This window comes from Cydia strobilella, chromosome 18 (assembly GCF_947568885.1).
Source record: "Cydia strobilella chromosome 18, ilCydStro3.1, whole genome shotgun sequence".
Lineage (NCBI taxonomy): Eukaryota > Metazoa > Arthropoda > Insecta > Lepidoptera > Tortricidae > Cydia > Cydia strobilella.
Window position 1 is genome coordinate 2,091,946 of NC_086058.1, and position 19,005 is coordinate 2,110,950.

Below are 19,005 nucleotides of genomic sequence, written 5' to 3' on the forward strand. Positions count from 1 at the left end.
ACAGTACCCCTAGTCACAGGGCGGACACGCTATACATCAAAAATCACTTGCGTTTCTATGTGTGAACGGCACGTCTGTACACGCGGCAAGCGTTATTGTGTGAGTAAGTTGCTTAAAAACAGTACTGAGCGGCCGGCAAACGGCCGTCAACCTGCTGTCGCGGGGCGAGGACATTCGAGTCGGGGCGGGGCGGTGCGTGGCCGTTCTGTATGATAATACTATTACTTATTCTGTGCCCTAGTGTAAACATTCGATAGCGTGAAGTGAAGTACGCGATTGTGATTTGTGGTCGTGATTGTGTGTGTCATTTTGTATGGGATTTTGAGTTTCTAAAAAAATCTTAAAATTCCCGTCTCGCATAGCTAAACTATGGAATAAACTGTCACTCGCGGTATATCCGGACCGATACGACTTCCAAACCTTCAAGCAAAGAACGTACTCCTATCTTAATCCTGCCAACGCACTTGCAACGCCTAGAGGAGTCGCAGGTGTTCATGAGCTACGGGTATCGCCGTGGCGGGGTAGCCTAGGTCTAGGCCATAGCCGCGTAAGCTTAAGACGCCGGTTTGTATGCGGCTTCCGCCACGGAGGGCGTGGTCACTTTATCTTTAATATATAACATCTATTTCAGTTTATAACGTAACTTAAGGTAGGTGTTGTGTTCCTACCCCGCCTTGGGACTTAGAAGCAAGAGCTCTGGCGGACACATACTGGCGGATCGCGGAGTCGCGAGCTAGGAATCAAGAGCCTATGCTGGAAGAAGTAAAGCGTTGGAGAATGGATGCTCGCGATACTGTTCTTCGTAAATGGGGCGAAAGGCTGGAAACTCCAAGCGCTGGCCACTGGACGGTGAACGCGATTCAGCCTGCAATAAAGGAATGGATTGGGAGACAACACGGGGTTGTGTCATTCCATCTGACATTTCTGGTGCTCTCGGGCCATGGGTGTTTTGGCAAATACCTGTGCGAGAGGGCTATGAGGGAGCCAACGCCAGCGTGTCACCACTGCGATGGGGTAGAAGATACGGCGCAGCACACGCTGATGGATTGCCTAAGTTGGGATGAGCCGCGTATCTATTTGGTCACAGTGATAGGAGGAGATTTGTCGTTGCCGGCCATTATAAAGGCAATGACCCAAAATAAAAGATGCTGGCAAGCTATGGCCACTTTTTGCGAGGCAGTCATGGCTGGAAAAGAAACGGCAGAGCGCACGCGGGAGGAGGACGCGGAAGCTCATCCGTTGCGGCGCAAACGAGCTAGGCGGAGGCGGGTCGCCCATGACCGCCGCCTGCCGCCATAACGGGGACCTCTGGGTGGCAGTCACGGGGACGACTGTCATCTGACAGAATGTAGGTCCTCATGGTGAGGGGCATTCTAGGACGCCCCCCCCCCCCAATGGTGGTTGGAGTTTTCCTCCAGAGAAATCCCCGCACCCAGGTGGTATGCGTAACGCATTTCCCCTGTATAAAAAAATATGGTGTGTTCCTGCCGGTGAGTAGGGTTGCCAGAGCTCAACGAGGGTGCGGAGTGTTAGGGTCGGCAAAGCGCATGTAACTCCTCTGGAGTTGCGGCGTTCATAGGCTACGGAGGCTGCTTAACATCAGGGGGGCCGTATGCTTGTTTGCCACCGACGTAGTAAAAAAAAACTTAAATACAAGAACATCGTTTGTTAACTCGAAAACATGTTCAGTAAGCTACTGAGAGCTTGTTCTCTTAATTAGACGCCCTTCTGTTATCTGCATTTATCTTATCTTAATGAGGTAAAACCATTATTAAGGATTCTCAAGGGACTACAGTTTAGTTTAGTATTATTTTAAGCAAAGATTGTACCTAAGTTTTATTTTTAAAGGGTTAAAAACGCGCATTAGAAAACCTTGGAGTTGCAAGCATGTATTTATTTGGTGAGATATTATAATTGCTTACTACCAGAAGGACCTTACTCTTGTTTGCCACCGGACTTCAACAGGAAACGTCACTTTTGACACTGACTGATCAGATCCATAACTAATCCAGATCTAATTCTTAACCTGGCCCCGTAGACAACATTCCAATACGTAGTGAACGAAACGCAACTGTCACTGTCATGCTAATATGGAAGAGTGAGACTCAAAGGAATTCGATAATGAAACGCCAGCGATGTCACCTTGGCTAGACCGCCTGTTATTAAAATCAGAGGGCCTACCGCGAACCACGTTCAACGTGTTGCCTCCCTGTCACACTTAACGTGGACGCGGGGGTCCCCGACTTTTTCGCGATAATTAGATCCCGCGTTGCCTCGTTCTGGAGGAGACTGCGCTGTTCCGACAACAAAATACTTGTGGCTGTTTCTGACGATATAAGGAGTCCGGTGTTTAAGCGCTGGATTTCTGTTCACATGGATCAGAACAGAAAATGACTGAACCTAGATTTAGACTTATTTTTAACATGACTGGCACCCCTTTACAGTGTCAATTAGTTCTTAAGTAGTATTTAATTTTGTACGCAATATGGGTAAATGCCTGAAATAAAAGCTTTTTATTTATTTATTTTATTTTATTTTAAGTATAAGATTACCAGTAAGGTACCCAAAAAAGTCATCTCTTCTGTGCGTACTATTTTTACACTTCATTTTTACGTTCTATTTATCTTAAATCCAAGACACTTTTGGCTGCCTCTCAACGTTAAGTTATGAATTGTTTTATCAAATAAAGCACAGTGCGTCTGCTAAGTTCAGTACATTTTTAAACATAACATTTTTGGCCAACTCTCCAAAGCTACAGACAGAGACTAGTAAATATTCAAGACGGACAAACTTCATACAATACTGCGGCTCCCTGCGTGCCTCATATTTATTGCGCGCCACTTATTTTTTATTATTTTTTCCATTTTAGATTTGTCCATATAAAATTTGTCTCTTCTGCTATTTATAAAATAGAATAGAAATGACTTTTAAACGTAAAATTCGACTTGCCTTGCCGCTGTCGTATGCAAAACAGTAGGTAAGTACAATTAAAGCTTAGTAAAAGTATTTTAGTCATATTCTTATTTAAGGACGCCATCTAGTGAGCTCTTTGAGAAGGTTAAAATAATGCTAACACTTAATCTAGTGCAAGCATTTTAAAGATAATTCTTAATAAAATTCCTAAACTGCTTTATTATGCTTTAAATATGCATTTGTATTATAAATAAATAAAATACTTTTTTAAATATGCTATAACTGCAGTCCAGTGTTTTAAAATTACAAATAGCAGTCGCAGAAAACTTTTATGCGCAGATAATCAAAATGTAATAGATGGATAATAAAAATCTAGGTACAATAATGACAGTTCTCGCGGCGTTGAATGAGGATTGTCAGTCTTCTTTAATTACTACCAAAGATAGATATAACTCCGTAATAGATGGATACAGTTTAAGGAAAAAACGTGCCTCGAAAATGACGAAAATTTGATTCTCGATGAGATGGCGCCACTAGCTTTGGCCTACTCTTGTATAGAGGGCGTTGACGGTTTCGTTTGTTATTTATAATTTTAACGCATATCCGTTAAAGAACATGTGTCAAAATCATATAAAAATAAGTAATGCAAATAAAAAAATCATTTATCCATATTTAAATACATTTTAACGTATTTTTAAAAATCTTCATTTTTAGTTTTAAAGTATGTCGATAGATGGCAGTAAATTTACAGTGGTTACAAAATTTACTATGACAGTACCGCTCTATCTTATTATATCCTCTTTGTTACTACTCTGCTACATAGTTTTCGCCTGCGAATTTAAAACGCTCCACGATACCCTTAAAAGTAAATTAGCTTTTAATTTAAGATAAACCTGATTTATCGTTTGTCGGAGACAATTATTTACGCAGTTCAACGGTTGAATACACCTCAGGTGGACTGGGTATTTTTTTGAGGCGGTAAAAACACTAAGGCCTATTAATTCTTATACTCGCTGGGTTGTTTATCGCGGCAGTTTGCGGCCGGTCGCTGCCTCATGGGAAATTAGCAGAGCACGGAGCTTGCTGTAGAAAGCACCCAGAATTTTTAAGTTTTTAAACTGCGAACGAATGGCGGGTGTAATCGCTTGATGGCGGGACAAATTTGATGCTTTTTAGTTGTCTACGGTGCTAGTGCTATCAAGCGCTGTACGTAGTTTATTCTTCTAAAAACGCCCGTATTACTTAAGTTATAATATGTATGAGATTCAATCCTTTTTTTGTTATTAAAATAATGTATAATTATATGTATATTTCAGTCTTATTTTAATTGAATTTTAATTTTAATTAATTGTATTTTGATTCATTGCTTTATTTTTCCTCTCTTCTTTATGCAATTTAAGTTTTGTGCCTAAAATTGTTTAATTGTATTTTATTGTGTAATTTAGTGTGAATTTAGTTTATTTGTAGTTCTCGCTCTTTAAATATGTTTTTCGTGTTAAGCATACATGCTTTGGATCATTCCCAACCCAAACCTGTACCTACTTAAAATAATATTTCGTGTAATAAATGTTATCAGTTTTGTGTGCCTAATAAATAAATTAAAAAAATGTGAATTTTTCTTTATCAAAATGATAATTTTTAGTTTAGCAGTTATTTTAACTGGAGCTGCTTAAAACAAACAGGAAATAAGGTATTTAAGAAAATTTTAGCTAAGATGAGACCGTAAAACTAAGCATAAGTACCTAAAGTTTTAAGATCATAGTCTGCGCTTAGTTTAACTAGGTAATAAAAACGTCAAATCGGGTAATGCCGTGCAGCTAGTGCTGTACCGTAAACCGATTTTTCGTAAACGTTCCGATTTTTTGTACCCACAAAATTGCCCCCAAATGACGTTTACTACTAGACAAACATCTCTCCAAGGTGCTCCACAACAACCGGTTAATGAAACCGGTTAAATAATTAATGTAGAATGTAGAGTCCGAATTATCCAACCATAATAATTACTATGTCGGAAATGTATACATTTTTACTGTCAATACTTCCAAATCGATGAAAACTTAGCGTGGCTTGGAGTTTTTTAACACGTTCACGGACAGTCCGTCGAGACGTAAAAGGACACCCTCGTGATATGCACCACGGTTGAAGCCGATGATTTTTACTTTGACAAAACCGCAATCCCGTCCACAGACGTCGAGTTTTCATAGGATTATAATGAAGTCAAGTATCTTGTGCCACAAGGCTCTCTCACAGCAAAATCCTTAGTGACTTACTTACCAACTTTATGCATCACCACCACAAATACAGGGCCATGACGCATGCTGTGGCACAACACGGCTGAGAACGTTATACGACTATGGACGAGATGCCGTATCACGAGCCTCTTCAATGTATAAAGATGCAACTGAAACTGTAGATGAAACTGAGCTGTCAATATGTAGCACAACTTTTATAGAAAATGCAATGTGGCAGTCCGTCCATAGACGGGAAAACATCTTGTATGGGATTTAACTGTGCCACATCCAAGGCTCGGCACCAGTTTTTTCTTCATACAAAAAATACCGGTATTGTTACGTTATTTTTCGTTCTTTGGTTTATTATTCCATTTTTAGGGTTCCGTACCCAAAGGGTAAAAACGGAACCCTATTACTAAGACTCCGCTGTCCGTCTGTCACCATGCTGTATCTCATGAACCGTGATAGCTAGGCAGTTGAAATTTTTACAGATGATGTATTTCTGTTGCCGCTATAACAACAAATACTAAAAAGTACGGAACCCTCGGTGCGTGGCCGGTTTTTTAATGGGACAAATTAATAATATGAAGTTGTTACCTAAATACATGATTCAGTCCTACGTAAATAGCATAAAATAATTAAAGACATTGGGCTATTTTGGGTTTTTCAAAAAAAACGGTTCCGAGCCTTGGCCACATTACGCAGTTTCAAGAATGGCGCTGTGTCCGTGAACGTGTTAAGTTCTACTTTAATGTTACATTAATGTTAGTATAGGTTATGTACTACAAAATTTTACAAAACGAAAAACATTTCGCTTTTTGATAATTCTTGACTCGTAGAAAGCCTAAAGCGAAGTGAAAATCGTGAAAACTGTCTCGTACGGTCCCGAAGCAATCGAGGGCCCGCATAAATCCACGGCACATTCAATAAACATCGGGAGCAGCGCTTTATCGCCGCAGGTAAAAAAACGGACAAGTTGGAGACAAGTTGACGGTTCGGTGGTTCTGCAGCAAGGGCCTGACACTCTTAATAAAGAAAGATAGTCTTATTGCGATTCATATGGAAAGAGAAAATAGTGCCATGCTTTGTCCTTATCACCGACCGGGTGGCATCAACCGGCGTGAAGTTAGCAGCCTAAAGCTGGCAGCCCAAGATAATCCAACCAAATTAAGATGTCATTTTATATACCTCCTGTACACTCACATATTAAGCATTTTCAAGAGCATATACAACATGTTTTTAAAAGAAATTTGACTTTTTTATCACAACTGAAAGTGTTAAGCCCAAAAAGGGCCAAATTATTCACAAAACACATAGGGCAGCTAACTTCACAAACAGGCAGCCTACAACGTTTCTACAATGGTTTCGTTATTTTTAGGGACACTGTCCAGATTACACTTTGCTTCTAGTATCGTAAGAAGCGGCATAAAAAACTCTTTCAAATGAGGTATAAGTCGTGAACATTGAAAGAGTATGGCTACCTCAAAATCCAGAATAACACCCAGCAGCCTAAAACTTTTTCAGAGTTTGTCAAGATTTCGATGAGAAGCTGTCTAGATTACACTTTGTGTCTAGTATCGTAAGAAGCGGCATCAAAAACTCTTTCAAATGAGATATAATTCGTGAACATTGAAAGAGTATGGCTACCTCAAAATCCAGAATAACACCCAGCAGCCTAAAACTTTTTCAGAGTTTGTCAAGATTTCGATGAGAAGCTGTCTAGATTACACTTTGTGTCTAGTATCGTAAGAAGCGGCATCAAAAACTCTTTCAAATGAGATATAACTCGTAAACATTGAAAGAGTATGGCTACCTCAAAATCCAGAATAACACCCAGCAGCCTAAAACTTTTTCAGAGTTTGTCAAGATTTCGATGAGAAGCTGTCTAGATTACACTTTGTGTCTAGTATCTTAAGAAGCGGCATCAAAAACTCTTTCAAATGAGATATAATTCGTGAACATTGAAAGAGTACGGCTACCTCAAAATCCAGAATAACACCCAGCAGCCTAAAACTTTTTCAGAGTTTGTCAAGATTTCGATGAGAAGCTGTCTAGATTACACTTTGTGTCTAGTATCGTAAGAAGCGGCATCAAAAATTCTTTTAAATGAGATATAATTCGTGAACATTGAAAGAGTACGGCTACCTCAAAATCCAGAATAACACCCAGCAGCCTAAAACTTTTTCAGTTTGTCAAGATTTCGATGAGAAGCTGTCTAGATTACACTTTGTGTCTAGTATCGTAAGAAGCGGCATCAAAAACTCTTTCAAATGAGATATAATTCGTAAACATTGAAAGAGTATGGCTACCTCAAAATCCAGAATAACACCCAGCAGCCTAAAACTTTTTCAGTTTGTCAAGATTTCGATGAGAAGCTGTCTAGATTACACTTTGTGTCTAGTATCGTAAGAAGCGGCATCAAAAACTCTTTCAAATGAGATATAATTCGTGAACATTGAAAGAGTATGGCTACCTCAAAATCCAGAATAACACCCAGCAGCCTAAAACTTTTTCAGAGTTTGTCAAGATTTCGATGAGAAGCTGTCTAGATTACACTTTGTGTCTAGTATCGTAAGAAGCGGCATCAAAAACTCTTTCAAATGAGATATAATTCGTAAACATTGAAAGAGTATGGCTACCTCAAAATCCAGAATAACACCCAGCAGCCTAAAACTTTTTCAGTTTGTCAAGATTTCGATGAGAAGCTGTCTAGATTACACTTTGTGTCTAGTATCGTAAGAAGCGGCATCAAAAACTCTTACAAATGAGATATAATTCGTGAACATTGAAAGAGTATGGCTACCTCAAAATCCAGAATAACACCCAGCAGCCTAAAACTTTTTCAGAGTTTGTCAAGATTTCGATGAGAAGCTGTCTAGATTACACTTTGTGTCTAGTATCGTAAGAAGCGGCATCAAAAACTCTTTCAAATGAGATATAATTCGTAAACATTGAAAGAGTATGGCTACCTCAAAATCCAGAATAACACCCAGCAGCCTAAAACTTTTTCAGAGTTTGTCAAGATTTCGATGAGAAGCTGTCTAGATTACACTTTGTGTCTAGTATCGTAAGAAGCGGCATCAAAAACTCTTTCGAATGAGATATAATTCGTGAACATTGAAAGAGTATGGCTACCTCAAAATCCAGAATAACACCCAGCAGCCTAAAACTTTTTCAGTTCGTCAAGATTTCGATGAGAGGCTGTCTACATTACACTTTGTGCATTACATTACATTACATTACAGTACATTACAGTACATTACAATTAAATTTTTTTTACGATAAGCAATTGAAATTAGTTTAAATGGATTTGTTATACAATTTCCATTCTGATATTTGACTCTCCATTCCATAAATAAAGATTCTTTTGCTTGAATTGTTAATTGAAAGTACCCTCAACATATACTATAAAAATGTATACATAGTCATGTTTTTAAAAAAACATGCATTTTACTTTCCTCGTATTCGAAATGAAAAGTAGAGTGTTTAACTCGGGTGAATGGCATCCTTTCTGCCTCGGACTATTGGCGCTCTCACTGCGTTCGAGCGCCAAAATACCTCGATAGAAATTAATGCCTTTCATCCCTTGGTTAACAATCTACTATTCTGTAACTCTTTGAACATTTCATGATTTACATTTAAACGAGGAACGTACCCGCAGAGCTTAAACTTGTCTCGCGCAGTCGTTGTACGTTGAAACTTCTTATCCAAGCTTGCTACGGTGAACTCGTAGGTATAAAACAGTTCCTTTTTAGTTTCGATCCCGACAAAAAGACAATTCGACACGATTTCTTTGCCAACAGGCTTCAAATTTAAACTTTCTATTATATCGCGACGTAAATAAGTCTTCTGTGCGCCCGAATCAATAAAGCATCGTACCGGTATACATTTCTTATCGTATTCCTGGGTTCGAATCCCGGCAGAGGCATTTATTTGCGTGATGGGCACGAATATTTGAAGGGTACACGGAAAGAACATGTCTAGTCACTTTTTTCGGAAAATGAGATTTTCATTTCAAAATGTAGAGCTCTTAATGAACTATTAGTGACATCTTTTGCTACCACTGTATAATATATGTAACACAACTTTTTTTTTAGTTAAAAAAGACCTGGTCACGGAATTACCATACATTTTGACATGGTTCCAAATTTTTAAACCGCGATTACTCAACATGTTACTAAATTGACTAGACATGTTCTTTCCGTGTACCCTTAATTTGTTCTTGCGTCTTGGATGTTTTTTATACAAATTCATTTGAAGTAAGAAGCGGCATGAAAAACTCTTTCAAATGAGGTATAAATTCGTGAACATTGAAAGACCGTGGCTAGCTCAAAATCCAGAATAACACCCAGCAGCCTAAAACTTTTTCAGAGTTTGTCTAGATTTCGATGAGAAGCTGTCCAGATTACACTTTGTGTCTAGTATCGTAAGAAGCGGCATCAAAAACTCTTTCAAATGAGATATAATTAGTGAACATTGAAAGACCGTGGCTACCTCAAAATCCAGAATAACACCCAGCAACCTAAAACTTTTTCAGAGTTTGTCAAGATTTCGATGAGAAGCTGTCTAGATTACACTTTGTTTCTAGTATCGTAAGAAGCGGCATCAAAAACTCTTTCAAATGAGATATAATTCGTGAACATTGAAAGAGTATGGCTACCTCAAAATCCAGAATAACACCCAGCAGCCTAAAACTTTTTCAGTTTGTCAGATTTCGATGAGAAGCTGTCTACATTACACTTTGTGTCTAGTATCGTAAGAAGCGGCATCAGAAACGCTTTCAAATGAGATATAATTCGTGAACATTGAAAGAGTATGGCTACCTCAAAATCCAGAATAACACCCAGCAGCCTAAAACTTTTTCAGAGTTTGTCAAGATTTCGATGAGAAGCTGTCTAGATTACACTTTGTGTCTAGTATCGTAAGAAGCGGCATCAAAAACTCTTTCAAATGAGATATAATTCGTGAACATTGAAAGAGTATGGCTACTTCAAAATCCAGAATAACACCCAGCAGCCTAAAACTTTTTCAGAGTTTGTCAAGATTTCGATGAGAAGCTGTCTAGATTACACTTTGTGTCTAGTATCGTAAGAAGCGGCATCAAAAATTCTTTCAAATGAGATATAATTCGTGAACATTGAAAGAGTACGGCTACCTCAAAATCCAGAATAACACCCAGCAGCCTAAAACTTTTTCAGAGTTTGTCAAGATTTCGATGAGAAGCTGTCTAGATTACACTTTGTTTCTAGTATCGTAAGAAGCGGCATCAAAAACTCTTTCAAATGAGATATAATTCGTGAACATTGAAAGAGTATGGCTACCTCAAAATCCAGAATAACACCCAGCAGCCTAAAACTTTTTCAGTTTGTCAGATTTCGATGAGAAGCTGTCTACATTACACTTTGTGTCTAGTATCGTAAGAAGCGGCATCAGAAACGCTTTCAAATGAGATATAATTCGTGAACATTGAAAGAGTATGGATACCTCAAAATCCAGAATAACACCCAGCAGCCTAAAACTTTTTCAGAGTTTGTCAAGATTTCGATGAGAAGCTGTCTAGATTACACTTTGTGTCTAGTATCGTAAGAAGCGGCATCAAAAACTCTTTCAAATGAGATATAATTCGTGAACATTGAAAGAGTACGGCTACCTCAAAATCCAGAATAACACCCAGCAGCCTAAAACTTTTTCAGAGTTTGTCAAGATTTCGATGAGAAGCTGTCTAGATTACACTTTGTGTCTAGTATCGTAAGAAGCGGCATCAAAAACTCTTTCAAATGAGATATAATTCGTGAACATTGAAAGAGTATGGCTACTTCAAAATCCAGAATAACACCCAGCAGCCTAAAACTTTTTCAGTTTGTCAAGATTTCGATGAGAAGCTGTCTAGATTACACTTTGTGTCTAGTATCGTAAGAAGCGGCATCAAAAACTCTTTCAAATGAGATATAACTCGTAAACATTGAAAGAGTATGGCTACCTCAAAATCCAGAATAACACCCAGCAGCCTAAAACTTTTTCAGTTCGTCAAGATTTCGATGAGAGGCTGTCTACATTACACTTTGTGCATTACATTACATTACATTACAGTACATTACAGTACATTACAATCAATTTTTTTTACGATAAGCAATTGAAATTAGAGTTTAAATGGATTTGTTATACAATTTCCATTCTGATATTTGACTCTCCATTCCATAAATAAAGATTCATTTGCTTGAATTGTTAATTGAAAGTACCCTCAACATATACTATAAAAATGTATACATAGTCATGTTTTAAAAAAAACACATGCATTTTACTTTCCTCGTATTCGAAATGAAAAGTAGAGTGTTTAACTCGGGTGAAAGGCATCCTTTCTGCCTCGGACTATTGGCGCTCTCACTGCGTTCGAGCGCCAAAATACCTCGGTAGAAATTAATGCCTTTCATCCCTTGGTTAACAATCTACTATTCTGTAACTCTTTGAACATTTCATGATTTACATTTAAACGAGGAACGTACCCGCAGAGCTTAGACTTGTCTCGCGCAGTCATTGTACGTTGAAACTTCTTATCCAAGCTTGCTACGGTGAACTCGTAGGTATAAAACAGTTCCTTTTTAGTTTCGATCCCGACAAAAAGACAATTCGACACGATTTCTTTGCCAACAGGCTTCAAATTTAAACTTTCTATTATATCGCGACGTAAATAAGTCTTCTGTGCGCCCGAATCAATAAAGCATCGTACCGGTATACATTTCTTATCGTATCCCTGGGTTCGAATCCCGGCAGAGGCATTTATTTCCGTGATGGGCACGAATATTTGAAGGGTACACGGAAAGAACATGTCTAGTCACTTTTTTCGGAAAATGAGATTTTCATTTCAAAATGTAGAGCTCTTAATGAACTATTAGTTATATCTTTTGCTACCACTGTATAATATATGTAACACAACTTTTTTTTTAGTTAAAAAAGACCTGGCCACGGAATTACCATACATTTTGACATGGTTCCAAATTTTAAAACCGCGATTACTCAACATGTTACTAAATTGACTAGACATGTTCTTTCCGTGTACCCTTAATTTGTTCTTGCGTCTTGGATGTTTTTTATACAAATTCATTTGAAGTAAGAAGCGGCATGAAAAACTCATTCAAATGAGGTATAATTCGTGAACATTGAAAGACCGTGGCTACCTCAAAATCCAGAATAACACCCAGCAGCCTAAAACTTTTTCAGAGTTTGTCAAGATTTCGATGAGAAGCTGTCTAGATTACACTTTGTGTCTAGTATCGTAAGAAGCGGCATCAAAAACTCTTTCAAATGAGATATAATTCGTGAACATTGAAAGAGTATGGCTACTTCAAAATCCAGAATAACACCCAGCAGCCTAAAACTTTTTCAGTTTGTCAAGATTTCGATGAGAAGCTGTCTAGATTACACTTTGTGTCTAGTATCGTAAGAAGCGGCATCAAAAACTCTTTCAAATGAGATATAATTCGTAAACATTGAAAGAGTACGGCTACCTCAAAATCCAGAATAACACCCAGCAGCCTAAAACTTTTTCAGAGTTTGTCAAGATTTCGATGAGAAGCTGTCTAGATTACACTTTGTGTCTAGTATCGTAAGAAGCGGCATCAAAAACTCTTTCAAATGAGATATAATTCGTGAACATTGAAAAAGTATGGCTACTTCAAAATCCAGAATAACACCCAGCAGCCTAAAACTTTTTCAGAGTTTGTCAAGATTTCGATGAGAAGCTGTCTAGATTACACTTTGTGTCTAGTATCATAAGAAGCGGCATCAAAAACTCTTTCAAATGAGATATAATTCGTGAACATTGAAAGAGTATGGCTACTTCAAAATCCAGAATAACACCCAGCAGCCTAAAACTTTTTCAGAGTTTGTCAAGATTTCGATGAGAAGCTGTCTAGATTACACTTTGTGTCTAGTATCGTAAGTAGCGGCATCAAAAACTCTTTCAAATGAGATATAATTCGTGAACATTGAAAGAGTATGGATACCTCAAAATCCAGAATAACACCCAGCAGCCTAAAACTTTTTCAGAGTTTGTCAAGATTTCGATGAGAAGCTGTCTAGATTACACTTTGTGTCTAGTATCGTAAGAAGCGGCATCAAAAACTCTTTCAAATGAGATATAATTCGTGAACATTGAAAGAGTACGGCTACCTCAAAATCCAGAATAACACCCAGCAGCCTAAAACTTTTTCAGAGTTTGTCAAGATTTCGATGAGAAGCTGTCTAGATTACACTTTGTGTCTAGTATCGTAAGAAGCGGCATCAAAAATTCTTTTAAATGAGATATAATTCGTGAACATTGAAAGAGTACGGCTACCTCAAAATCCAGAATAACACCCAGCAGCCTAAAACTTTTTCAGAGTTTGTCAAGATTTCGATGAGAAGCTGTCTAGATTACACTTTGTGTCTAGTATCGTAAGAAGCGGAATCAAAAACTCTTTCGAATGAGATATAATTCGTGAACATTGAAAGAGTATGGCTACCTCAAAATCCAGAATAACACCCAGCAGCCTAAAACTTTTTCAGAGTTTGTCAAGATTTCGATGAGAAGCTGTCTAGATTACACTTTGTGTCTAGTATCGTAAGAAGCGGCATCAAAAACTCTTTCAAATGAGATATAACTCGTAAACATTGAAAGAGTATGGCTACCTCAAAATCCAGAATAACACCCAGCAGCCTAAAACTTTTTCAGTTCGTCAAGATTTCGATGAGAGGCTGTCTACATTACACTTTGTGCATTACATTACATTACATTACAGTACATTACAGTACATTACAATCAATTTTTTTTACGATAAGCAATTGAAATTAGAGTTTAAATGGATTTGTTATACAATTTCCATTCTGATATTTGACTCTCCATTCCATAAATAAAGATTCTTTTGCTTGAATTGTTAATTGAAAGTACCCTCAACATATACTATAAAAATGTATACATAGTCATGTTTTAAAAAAAACACATGCATTTTACTTTCCTCGTATTCGAAATGAAAAGTAGAGTGTTTAACTCGGGTGAAAGGCATCCTTTCTGCCTCGGACTATTGGCGCTCTCACTGCGTTCGAGCGCCAAAATACCTCGGTAGAAATTAATGCCTTTCATCCCTTGGTTAACAATCTACTATTCTGTAACTCTTTGAACATTTCATGATTTACATTTAAACGAGGAACGTACCCGCAGAGCTTAGACTTGTCTCGCGCAGTCATTGTACGTTGAAACTTCTTATCCAAGCTTGCTACGGTGAACTCGTAGGTATAAAACAGTTCCTTTTTAGTTTCGATCCCGACAAAAAGACAATTCGACACGATTTCTTTGCCAACAGGCTTCAAATTTAAACTTTCTATTATATCGCGACGTAAATAAGTCTTCTGTGCGCCCGAATCAATAAAGCATCGTACCGGTATACATTTCTTATCGTATTCCTGGGTTCGAATCCCGGCAGAGGCATTTATTTCCGTGATGGGCACGAATATTTGAAGGGTACACGGAAAGAACATGTCTAGTCACTTTTTTCGGAAAATGAGATTTTCATTTCAAAATGTAGAGCTCTTAATGAACTATTAGTTATATCTTTTGCTACCACTGTATAATATATGTAACACAACTTTTTTTTTAGTTAAAAAAGACCTGGCCACGGAATTACCATACATTTTGACATGGTTCCAAATTTTAAAACCGCGATTACTCAACATGTTACTAAATTGACTAGACATGTTCTTTCCGTGTACCCTTAATTTGTTCTTGCGTCTTGGATGTTTTTTATACAAATTCATTTGAAGTAAGAAGCGGCATGAAAAACTCATTCAAATGAGGTATAATTCGTGAACATTGAAAGACCGTGGCTACCTCAAAATCCAGAATAACACCCAGCAGCCTAAAACTTTTTCAGAGTTTGTCAAGATTTCGATGAGAAGCTGTCTAGATTACACTTTGTGTCTAGTATCGTAAGAAGCGGCATCAAAAACTCTTTCAAATGAGATATAATTCGTGAACATTGAAAGAGTATGGCTACTTCAAAATCCAGAATAACACCCAGCAGCCTAAAACTTTTTCAGTTTGTCAAGATTTCGATGAGAAGCTGTCTAGATTACACTTTGTGTCTAGTATCGTAAGAAGCGGCATCAAAAACTCTTTCAAATGAGATATAATTCGTAAACATTGAAAGAGTACGGCTACCTCAAAATCCAGAATAACACCCAGCAGCCTAAAACTTTTTCAGTTCGTCAAGATTTCGATGAGAAGCTGTCTAGATTACACTTTGTGTCTAGTATCGTAAGAAGCGGCATCAAAATCTCTTTCAAATGAGATATAATTCGTGAACATTGAAAGAGTATGGCTACCTCAAAATCCAGAATAACACCCAGCAGCCTAAAACTTTTTCAGTTTGTCAAGATTTCGATGAGAAGCTGTCTAGATTACACTTTGTGTCTAGTATCGTAAGAAGCGGCATCAAAAACTCTTTCAAATGAGATATAATTCGTGAACATTGAAAGAGTATGGATACCTCAAAATCCAGAATAACACCCAGCAGCCTAAAACTTTTTCAGAGTTTGTCAAGATTTCGATGAGAAGCTGTCTAGATTACACTTTGTGTCTAGTATCGTAAGAAGCGGCATCAAAAACTCTTTCAAATGAGATATAATTCGTGAACATTGAAAGAGTACGGCTACCTCAAAATCCAGAATAACACCCAGCAGCCTAAAACTTTTTCAGAGTTTGTCAAGATTTCGATGAGAAGCTGTCTAGATTACACTTTGTGTCTAGTATCGTAAGAAGCGGCATCAAAAATTCTTTTAAATGAGATATAATTCGTGAACATTGAAAGAGTACGGCTACCTCAAAATCCAGAATAACACCCAGCAGCCTAAAACTTTTTCAGTTTGTCAAGATTTCGATGAGAAGCTGTCTAGATTACACTTTGTGTCTAGTATCGTAAGAAGCGGCATCAAAAACTCTTTCAAATGAGATATAACTCGTAAACATTGAAAGAGTATGGCTACCTCAAAATCCAAAATAACACCCAGCAGCCTAAAACTTTTTCAGAGTTTGTCAAGATTTCGATGAGAAGCTGTCTAGATTACACTTTGTGTCTAGTATCGTAAGAAGCGGCATCAAAAACTCTTTCAAATGAGATATAACTCGTAAACATTGAAAGAGTATGGCTACCTCAAAATCCAGAATAACACCCAGCAGCCTAAAACTTTTTCAGAGTTTGTCAAGATTTCGATGAGAAGCTGTCTAGATTACACTTTGTGTCTAGTATCGTAAGAAGCGGCATCAAAAACTCTTTCAAATGAGATATAATTCGTGAACATTGAAAGAGTATGGCTACTTCAAAATCCAGAATAACACCCAGCAGCCTAAAACTTTTTCAGAGTTTGTCAAGATTTCGATGAGAAGCTGTCTAGATTACACTTTGTGTCTAGTATCGTAAGAAGCTTTCAATGTTCACGAATTATATCTCATTCGAAAGAGTTTTTGATGCCGCTTCTTACGATACTAGACACAAAGTGTAATCTAGACAGCTTCTCATCGAAATCTTGACAAACTCTGAAAAAGTTTTAGGCTGCTGGGTGTTATTCTGGATTTTGAGGTAGCCGTACTCTTTCAATGTTCACGAATTATATCTCATTTGAAAGAGTTTTTGATGCCGCTTCTTACGATACTAGACACAAAGTGTAATCTAGACAGCTTCTTATCGAAATCTTGACAAACTCTGAAAAAGTTTTAGGCTGCTGGGTGTTATTCTGGATTTTGAGGTAGCCGTACTCTTTCAATGTTCACGAATTATATCTCATTTGAAAGCGTTTCTGATGCCGCTTCTTACGATACTAGACACAAAGTGTAATCTAGACAGCTTCTCATCGAAATCTTGACAAACTCTGAAAAAGTTTTAGGCTGCTGGGTGTTATTCTGGATTTTGAGGTAGCCGTACTCTTTCAATGTTCACGAATTATATCTCATTTGAAAGAGTTTTTGATGCCGCTTCTTACGATACTAGACACAAAGTGTAATCTAGACAGCTTCTGATCGAAATCTTGACAAACTCTGAAAAAGTTTTAGGCTGCTGGGTGTTATTCTGGATTTTGAGGTAGCCATACTCTTTCAATGTTCACGAATTATATCTCATTTGAAAGAGTTTTTGATGCCGCTTCTTACGATACTAGACACAAAGTGTAATCTAGACAGCTTCTCATCGAAATCTTGACAAACTGAAAAAGTTTTAGGCTGCTGGGTGTTATTCTGGATTTTGAGGTAGCCATACTCTTTCAATGTTCACGAATTATATCTCATTTGAAAGAGTTTTTGATGCCGCTTCTTACGATACTAGACACAAAGTGTAATCTAGACAGCTTCTCATCGAAATCTTGACAAACTGAAAAAGTTTTAGGCTGCTGGGTGTTATTCTGGATTTTGAGGTAGCCATACTCTTTCAATGTTCACGAATTATATCTCATTTGAAAGAGTTTTTGATGCCGCTACTTACGATACTAGACACAAAGTGTAATCTAGACAGCTTCTCATCGAAATCTTGACAAACTCTGAAAAAGTTTTAGGCTGCTGGGTGTTATTCTGGATTTTGAAGTAGCCATACTCTTTCAATGTTCACGAATTATATCTCATTTGAAAGAGTTTTTGATGCCGCTTCTTATGATACTAGACACAAAGTGTAATCTAGACAGCTTCTCATCGAAATCTTGACAAACTCTGAAAAAGTTTTAGGCTGCTGGGTGTTATTCTGGATTTTGAAGTAGCCATACTTTTTCAATGTTCACGAATTATATCTCATTTGAAAGAGTTTTTGATGCCGCTTCTTACGATACTAGACACAAAGTGTAATCTAGACAGCTTCTCATCGAAATCTTGACAAACTCTGAAAAAGTTTTAGGCTGCTGGGTGTTATTCTGGATTTTGAGGTAGCCGTACTCTTTCAATGTTTACGAATTATATCTCATTTGAAAGAGTTTTTGATGCCGCTTCTTACGATACTAGACACAAAGTGTAATCTAGACAGCTTCTCATCGAAATCTTGACAAACTGAAAAAGTTTTAGGCTGCTGGGTGTTATTCTGGATTTTGAAGTAGCCATACTCTTTCAATGTTCACGAATTATATCTCATTTGAAAGAGTTTTTGATGCCGCTTCTTACGATACTAGACACAAAGTGTAATCTAGACAGCTTCTCATCGAAATCTTGACAAACTCTGAAAAAGTTTTAGGCTGCTGGGTGTTATTCTGGATTTTGAGGTAGCCACGGTCTTTCAATGTTCACGAATTATACCTCATTTGAATGAGTTTTTCATGCCGCTTCTTACTTCAAATGAATTTGTATAAAAAACATCCAAGACGCAAGAACAAATTAAGGGTACACGGAAAGAACATGTCTAGTCAATTTAGTAACATGTTGAGTAATCGCGGTTTTAAAATTTGGAACCATGTCAAAATGTATGGTAATTCCGTGGCCAGGTCTTTTTTAACTAAAAAAAAAGTTGTGTTACATATATTATACAGTGGTAGCAAAAGATATAACTAATAGTTCATTAAGAGCTCTACATTTTGAAATGAAAATCTCATTTTCCGAAAAAAGTGACTAGACATGTTCTTTCCGTGTACCCTTCAAATATTCGTGCCCATCACGGAAATAAATGCCTCTGCCGGGATTCGAACCCAGGAATACGATAAGAAATGTATACCGGTACGATGCTTTATTGATTCGGGCGCACAGAAGACTTATTTACGTCGCGATATAATAGAAAGTTTAAATTTGAAGCCTGTTGGCAAAGAAATCGTGTCGAATTGTCTTTTTGTCGGGATCGAAACTAAAAAGGAACTGTTTTATACCTAC

At 37.6% G+C, this 19,005-nt stretch overlaps 1 long non-coding RNA gene across 4 annotated transcripts in view; it reads left to right on the top strand.

Annotated features, from left to right (window-relative positions):
- The window catches only part of LOC134749493 (uncharacterized), a 124,261-nt gene that overhangs the window by 61,147 nt on the left and 44,109 nt on the right, over nt 1–19,005 (top strand). The window contains exon 1 of one of the 4 annotated variants that reach the window (XR_010128497.1): nt 1,478–1,519. The exons of the other annotated variants lie outside the window; for them this stretch is intronic. This is a non-coding gene — a long non-coding RNA (uncharacterized LOC134749493). Of the gene's footprint in view, nt 1–1,477; nt 1,520–19,005 lie in introns of those variants that run through there. 4 annotated transcript variants of the gene reach the window in all.